Here is an 8,371-nt window from a genome sequence, read left to right as displayed (position 1 = left end):
GCCCCCCAGCCCACCCCACCCCACCCCACCTCTCCCCACCCCGCCTGGCCGGCTCTCCCCGCCGCCCGGCCGGCTCGGGCTCCTCCTCGGGCGCCGCCCGCCCCCTCGCCCCGGCGGGGCCCGGCCCTCAGCGCCCCCCGGAGCGGCCGCTCTATCCCACGGCGCCCCCCGGCATGACGGGCGGCGGGCACGGCGCCATCGCCCCCGGCCCGGCGAGGGGAAAGAGGGAAGGAGCGATGGGGGCGGCCGCCGCCCGCTGCCTCTCGCGGCGTGCTCTGCTCCGACGGCGGCTGGCAGCGGAGCCGGAGCCGCTCCGCCCTCCTCCGCTCCCTCCCCCGCCGCGGGACCCCGGCCTCGGGGGTGGGGAAGCGGCCGCCCCCAGCCCGCTTCCACCTGCCGGCGGCGGGAGGGCAGCGGGGAGGCGGCTCCCGGGTCCCCGCAGCCCGGCCGGGGCGCTGAGGTGCCCGGGCGGCCCCCGCCGGCAGGAGCCGGGCTGCTGCTCCGAGAGGGCTCCTGCCAGCCGGCCCCCGGCCACACGGGCAGCGCCGACGTGCCCCCGGGTGTCTGTCAGCCTGCGTGTCGGCGGGGTTTGGAGCTCGTCCTTCTCACTGTACTACTGTCAGTTCCATTTCCCATGTCCTCTTTTTTTTTATTAATACAATGCGTTGTGTTCAACTGACTCACTGCCTCACGTGTAATCCTTTCTGCAAAGTTAAACAAACAAACAGGAGCATCGCTTTGAAGTAGCTGCTTTTGTGGCAGGGATTCCTGGAACTCACGCCCTGGCCCGCTTCTGGGACTCAGCAGCTTTCTCTGTTCTTCAGGTCACAGCCTTGCCTCCAGGCGCAGGGAGGACCAGCCGTCCCAACTGTCAGCTACCCACGGGATGCCAACAGAAGGTTGCACTTGTTGGTACGGTGACATGCTGGGCAGCAAGTTTTAAAAACAGGAAACATCTGCTCCTGAGTGCCCCCTTGTAATCCTAAAGTGAACCAGATGAAATAGAGGAAATGAAAGTGGGAGCGTTGACCCCGGATGGATCAGTAACCACTGACCAATTTCAGCAATATCTGACGAGGCGAGGTCCTGCACCAGGCAGAGGGAAGAACTGTACGTGTGGCCCCATCCTAAGAGGGACTGCAGCATGAGCTCACGTCATTCAGCCATAAAAATCTGCTTTAAAGAAGGACCTAATAAGTACTCAACTGCCCAAACAAAGGTTATTTGACACTCCTAGGCACTGGTGAAGCATAGATCCATAGCAAGTGAGGTCTCTATACTTGGCTCACAGAATGTCTTGTTTTTAATGAAATCTTCCCTTCTGTCAGCATCACCTGATTCCTGGAACCAGGCTTTGCATCATGCGTGGCTGTGCATTGGCCCAGCTCCCCTGTGAGGAGGACTTTGGGGCTGGGGTCTGGTGTGAGGAGCACAGGCGCAGCCTTCTGAGGCCAGCACATCCACCAGGCAGGGAGTAGCACTCTGGAGTGCAGTTGCTTGCTTTCCCTTCCACACCCCACATCTAGATTTGAGGATGATAATAAAAGAGGCAACTTTCACGTTGTAAGTATGAGAGCTAGTTGGGCAGCTCTTTGACCATTATCAAGCTGAAAGTGTTTTCCTGTTCAGACACTTATTTTGATGCATTTTTGTGTTACTTGCCTCATTGTGTCCACTCACAATAAAAGCCCTCCTTGTTTAACCACACAGGAAGTATCGGTGAACTATGAGCTGCAGATGACTTACCCTACCAGGGTGATAAACCCATGCCTTTGTCCCTCCTCCCCAGCAAAACAAATATTAAGAAGAAAAAGAATCTTTACAAATGGTAAGGGTACCTACAAATAAGTTAAAGCATTGAGGCAAAATGTGGAGAAAGGGGAGTATTTCCTCATTGTGCAAATACATTTTTCTACAATAGTGTCTGAAGTACAGTAAAGGAGATAGGAACTGAGTAAATTTTGTTCAAAATAGATCCATATCATAAAAGCTGATAACATTGTTCAGTTTAATACTAACTGTAAAGGCAATTTTTCAGTTGCTTAAAATGTCACTAAGGCAGAGCAAATTATAATCTGGTGCTTCCTGGAAATGTGTTGACACAATTCATTAAATCAGTCACTCTTCTTGACAGCTTTTCAATACATTTCTGGAACGTGACTCTGTAAGTGTACCCAGTGGATTATATGCAGGATCATTTGCATGTTAAACTTACCCATTTCAACCTACAAGGAGGATTTTAGCCTCATCTTTTGTTCTGTACCTTAAATTCCCATACAATTCATTAGAAGTTAATCACCTGGTTTCTTTCTTTTCTCAAAGGCTATATGTTACCCTTCTTTGCATTTACTCTCTTGATCTTATCTCTGAAGAGACAAGCCAATTTAAGTCAAAGGGATTTACATGCTATTACAGAAAGTTGTGGTGTTTTTTTTTTTTTTCTTTTTTTTTTTTTTTTCTTTGTGTGTGTGTGTGTGTTTACTTTTATAGAGGAAATGCAAAATCTTGGCAAGATGAAGCAGCTGATACATCCCTAAAACCTTTTCCTTGAAAGTGTTTCACTGGGACACACCTGGAAAAATGTTCCAGTTTCCAGGGCTGGGCTCAGTCTGGTGAGGTGCTTTCCCTGGGGGTTTCAGAGGCTTTCATATCCCCAGAGCCTGTGAAAGCAGAAAGTGTACATCATTTCATGGGATCACATCTATGCTATGCATTTAAAGGCTATCACACATGAAGTTAGGGGTTGATCCTTCCAAGTGAACATCCCACTTTTGTTTTCAGTGACTCCATTTACAAATTCTGACTGCTGTTCCAGACAGCATATGGAAATTAAACCTATGATTAGCTCATTGGGTGTCAAGAACGACAAGTTGACATTTGTGATACCCCTCTTCCACCCCATGATATTACCTTTCCACCTGACATTGGGCTTCAAAAAATATCATCAAATCAGTTTCATGGCTGAGCTTACTAACATCCTGTCCTTAAGTAATTTATGTTCTTTCTCTATAAAAGCCTCTTCATATTTCTGTGTACCTCTGACTGTGCTACAGCCCTTGTCCCTCATTGTTCATGACCCTGTTGAAGTTAAATTATTTTGGTCACACTTGCTAATATACTTCATTGCATATCTCATCTTTGATATTTCATTCTTGTTATATAGAAATGTTCCAAATTTAAATAAATAAATAAAAATAAATAAAAAGGGCAAGGGAAGCTTTTTCTTTGATTTTTTTGCCCTCCAAAAATAGTTGACTTTTTTTTTTTTCTTTTTTTTTTTCCCCCCCCTCTTTCAGAGATAGTGTTGATCACAGAACATCAGAATTTGTGATTCATACCATGTATAAAATATATCAGTGGGTTTTGGTATCAATTCTTTGCCTCCGTGTTAGCAAAGTAAGGTAAGAGGGACAGTCAGAGGAAGAAAGCAAACAAAATGTCACCAGCAAATGTTGATTTGGTATGTCCATTCTGTTTCTATGAAAGTGTTTATGTTGAAAGAACTTGCATTCAATCCTGGATGCTTCATCCCTTTCCTGAGGACTTAATTCTTGCAGAGTCCATTGAATCAGCAGGTGTTTGCTAACTTACAGCCCTCTGACTGAAATGGGTCCAGGACTGCAGCATGAGGAACTTCACCAGCAGAAGAAAAAACACTGACAGCCCAGCACAGTAACTCTTTCCCCTCCACAGCCATGTCCAGAGCTGTGCTTATCTTAACATAAAATCTTAAAGATGCTGCTACATTTTCATTCTTAAATGATTTAATTTTGGATACATAGCAAGAAGGTACCACAACATGAGTACGAAATCTTCCAGGGTCCCTTCCAATGCCTAACATTCTGTGATTCTGTGAAATGTAATAAACAGGAAAATTTTCTTGCTATTTTTCCTTTATTTATCTCTTTTTTGTCCTTCCTTGCCTGAGCTAGTCTATATTCATAAGCTGTTGTTTTCATTTATCTCTTGTAATTTTTTTTCATTCGTTTTCATCTTCTTTTCTTGGAAACCAATATAAGTGTGGTGAGGACCTGCTGTTGGGAATAATAAATAAAGTATAGGTATATGTTTCTTCTGCCTTGGGGAAACATGTTGTCAAAATATTTAGAATATTTTATCACAGATTGGGTAGAAATCCATGGACAAATATTATTGAAACCTTGATTTTTATTCCCAGCATGTAGTTTAGCAAATAACACTCTTGTCCAACTTCTAGCAAAGATGTTGCAGCTGCAGTTTCTTTTCTGTCCTTTTTTGCCTTTGTGAAAATAAATCATCACCACTCTGTGGCAGTAAAACAGAGAGGTAACCATTCACATCTTTGGTGTTTCTTATCATTGTCAAAATAAATACTCACATCTGTGCAAGTTAAATAAATGTGAAATGATGTCTTCCTTCTCTGGAACCAGCAAATACGAACAAAAGCAAGCTGTCATCTCAAAAGAAAACAAACAATTAAGATGAAATTTATACTAGAAATTTCTTTATCATGCAGAAAAACAGAGCTCTCATCCCTGAAAATTCATTCTGCAGCTTTATGAAGGAAACTGTTATGGTTATGATAAAAAGTGACCCTGACATTTATGTTACTGAGTTGCTGAAATGGGTGATACCAAACAATATCTTCAGCTTCTTAAAGGTGCTAAACACAGAACTAAACAATAAATAAATAAATAAATAAATAAATAAGCAAGCAAAAATCTGTCAGCCACTACCCTGGGCTGCCCATTGAAAACATGTTAGAGGAACTGTTAGAGGAACTGCATAAAAAAAAAATACCAGAAAGGACTTCACTGAGATCTAAATATAGTGAGAAAAAATATCTAGAGGGAGAAAAATTGGCTCTACTAGGAGGACTTCAGGCCACAGATAAAACAAAGCATATTAGAGGCTTCTGACATAATAGCCAGAACCATAAAGATGTTTTAAGTAGATCACCAGGGCTGGCCTGAACAAAAATAGTAATATTGAAGTAATTAATGTAGGAAATAAGGTTGCACGCTGGTCTGTGAAAATGATTCGTGATATGTGATGCTGAAAGTGCTTCATACTCAGACTCTTACGCCATCATAGCTAATAGTGTTCTTCAGGATTCATGAAGATCCATTTAAATGTTCTCCATTTTAAGTGCCTCAAGTAAAGGTTTGTTTAGCTTGTATATCGCCAAACACAAAAGCTGCTTAATCTTGTTCAATGTCTCTTAGCACAAGTCCAATAGGGTGTAGTGGGTTTACGTGGCAATGTTTTGGTAGCAGGGGGCCATAGGGGTGGCTTCTGTGAGAAGGATCTAGAAGCTGCCCTATGTTTGGTAAGGGCCCCACTGCTGACCAGAGCCGAGCCAATAAGCGATGTTGTTTTGCACCTCTGTGAGAACATATTTAAGACAGGGGAAAAAAACGCTGTGATACACAGCAGCTGGGAGAGTGAGAGGAGTGAGGAACAGCCTTACAGGCGCCAAGGTCAGTGAGGAAGGAGGGGGAGAGGTGCTCTAGACGCCAGAGCAAAAGTCCCCTGCGGCCTGTGGTGAGGACCGTGGTGAAGCAGGATGTCCCCCTGCAGCCCATGGAGTACCACAGTGGAACAGGGTTCCACGCTGCAGCCTGTGGAGGAGGCCATGGTGGAGCAGGTGGCCCTGCACCAACGGAAGCTGCGGCCTGTGGAAAACCCCTGCCCAAGCAGATTCCAGGCCAGACCTGTAGCCCGTGGAGAGGAGACCACGCAGGAGCAGGTGACCTGGCAGGAGCTGCTGCCCGTGGGGGAGCCAGGTTGGAGCAGTTTGCTCCTGAGGGATGGACCCCGTGGTACGGACCCATATCTGGAGTAGTTCTGGAAGAGCTGCTGCCTGTGGGAAGCCCACGATCACTTCATCAAGGACTACATCTCATGGGAGGGACCCCACAGCACAGGGGACGAGAGTGATTGAGAAGGAGCAGCAGAGAAGAAGCGCTGTACACTGACCATAACCCCCATTCCCCTGTCCCCCTGCGCCACTCAGGGGGAGGAGGTGGAAGAGGGTGGATGGGGGGGGGGTGTGGGGGGAAGGTGCTTTTGGTTTCTTTCCTTTGTTTCTCACTTCTCTAGCTTGTTAGTAATAAGCAATAAATCTTACTGTCTCCCTATGCCGAATCTGTTTTGCTCATCACAATAATAATACTGTGTGATGTCCTTGTCCTTATCTCCACCTTTGAACCCTTTTCATCGTATTTTCTCCCCGTTCCTCTTTGAGGATGGGGAGCGAGAGAGCAGTTGTGGTGGAGCTCAGCTGCCCACTCAAGTGGAACCACCACACAGGGCCACTCAGAAATAATTGATATGTTTATGGATTTCTTCTTACAGACAAGTTAAGACAAATTAAATCAAGTTATAGCATACATAGTTAAAGAAAATCTGAAATAATACTTGAAGCTCTTCTATGTTCATACCCTTCACAGAAAGGCCTTGAGAATACCATTCAGGCTATGCTAATTGTTCAAATGACTGGCAGAGAAGCATTTCTGGCTGATCTAATAAGCAAACACCTTACAGGCTCATATAGGCCTTTGCTGAAATAGCTTGACCTCTACTACTGTCAAAATGGCTGCCATACCTGTGGCAACAACAAAGACTGTCTATCAGTCTGTTTTTTCCCCTTTCATAGAGATGTGACAGAATGTTGTCTACTGTCCCTTAAAGCCACCCTGAGCTCCTATTCTGGTCTCTGCAGCCACAGCTGGCTTCTGTTAATGCCATCTCAGGTCTTTGTAACTCTAGCAAGGCCAGAAATTTGTCAAGCAGACACTGTTGTTTCTTGGTGATCTGTTGCAAAACGTGTGATCAGCGGTGATGGTCATCCAGAGAGGTCCCAGATGACTAAAGACTTGCTAATGTGATGCCCATCTATAAGAAGGGTCATAAGGAGGACCTGGAGAACTACAGGCCTGTCAGCCTGATCTCAGTGCCAGGAAAGGTGATGGAACAGGTCATCTTGAAGGCAATCACACAGCATATGTGGGACAAACAGGGGATCAGACCCAGTCAGCATGGGTTCATGAAAGGCAATTCCTGCGTGACCAACCTCATCTCCTTCAATGACCAGGTGACCTGCCTGGTGGATGAGGGAAAGGCTGTTGATGTAGTCTTAGACTTCAGCAAGGCTTTTGACATGGTCTCCCACAGTATTCTCCTGGAGAATCTGGCAGCCCGTGTCTTGGGCAGGTACACTCTTTGCTGGGTTAAAAACTGGCTGGATGGCAGAGAGTTCTGGGCCCAGAGAGTAGTGGTGAACAGAGTGAAATTCAGGTGGCGACCGGTCACCAGTGGTAATCCCCAAGTGTCAGTGTTGGGGTCCATCCTCTTTAATGTATTTATTGATGATTTGGATGAGGGAATTGAGAGCGACCTCAGTAAGTTTGCAGACGACAGCAAGTTGGGGAGAAGTGTTGATCTGCTGGAGGATAGGAAGGCCCTGCAGAGGGGCCTGGCCAGGTTGGATTGATGGGCAGAGGCCAATGGGATGATGATCAATATGGCTAACTGCTGGGTCTCACACTTTGGCCACAATAACCCCATGCACCACTACAGGCTTGGGGCAGAGTTGCTGAAAGGCTATGCAGAGGAAATGGCTCTGGGGGTGCTGGTTGATGCTCGCCTGAACATGAGCCAGCAGTGTGCCCAGCTGTCCAAGAAGGCCAACAGCATCCTGGCTTGTATCAGGAATAGTGTAGCCGGCAGGGCCAGGGAGGTGATCGTCCCACTGTACTCTGCTCTGGTGAGGCCACGCCTCCAGTACTGTTTTCAGATTTGGGCCCCTCACTACAAGAAGGACATCGAGGCCCTGGAACATGTCCAGAGAAGGGCTATGAAGCTAGCGAAGGGCATGGAACACAAGTCCTGTGAGGAGTGGCTGAGGGAACTGGGGTTGTTTAGTCTGGAAACAAGGAGGCTCGGGAGACCTTATTGCCCTCTACAACTATCTGAAAGGAAGCTGGGGGTCAATCTCTTCTCACAGGTGATAAGACTAGAGAGAAAGGCCTCAAGTTGTGCCAGGGGAGGTTCAGGTTGGAAATGAGGAGATATTTCTTCTCAGAAAGAGTAGTCAGGCATTGGAACGGGTTGCCCAGGGAAGTGGTGGCATTACTGTGTCCCTGGGGGTGTTCAAGGAAAGGTTGGACGTGGTGCTTGGGGACATGGTTTAGTGGGTGACATTGGTGGTAGGGTGATGGTTGGACCAGATGATCCTGGGGGTCTTTTCCAACCTTAATGATTCTATGATTACCTCTTTGGCACAAACAAGCCACAAGTCTCAGAGCATAATGGGCCCAAGCTGCACCAAGGAATGGTCCTGTAAGCAGCAACATACCTAGGAGCAGGCAGCACTGCTACCTTGGCCCCA

This window comes from Aythya marila (genome assembly GCF_965140915.1).
Source record: "Aythya marila genome assembly, chromosome: 7".
NCBI lineage: Eukaryota > Metazoa > Chordata > Aves > Anseriformes > Anatidae > Aythya > Aythya marila.
Note: the sequence above shows the minus strand (reverse complement) of the source record.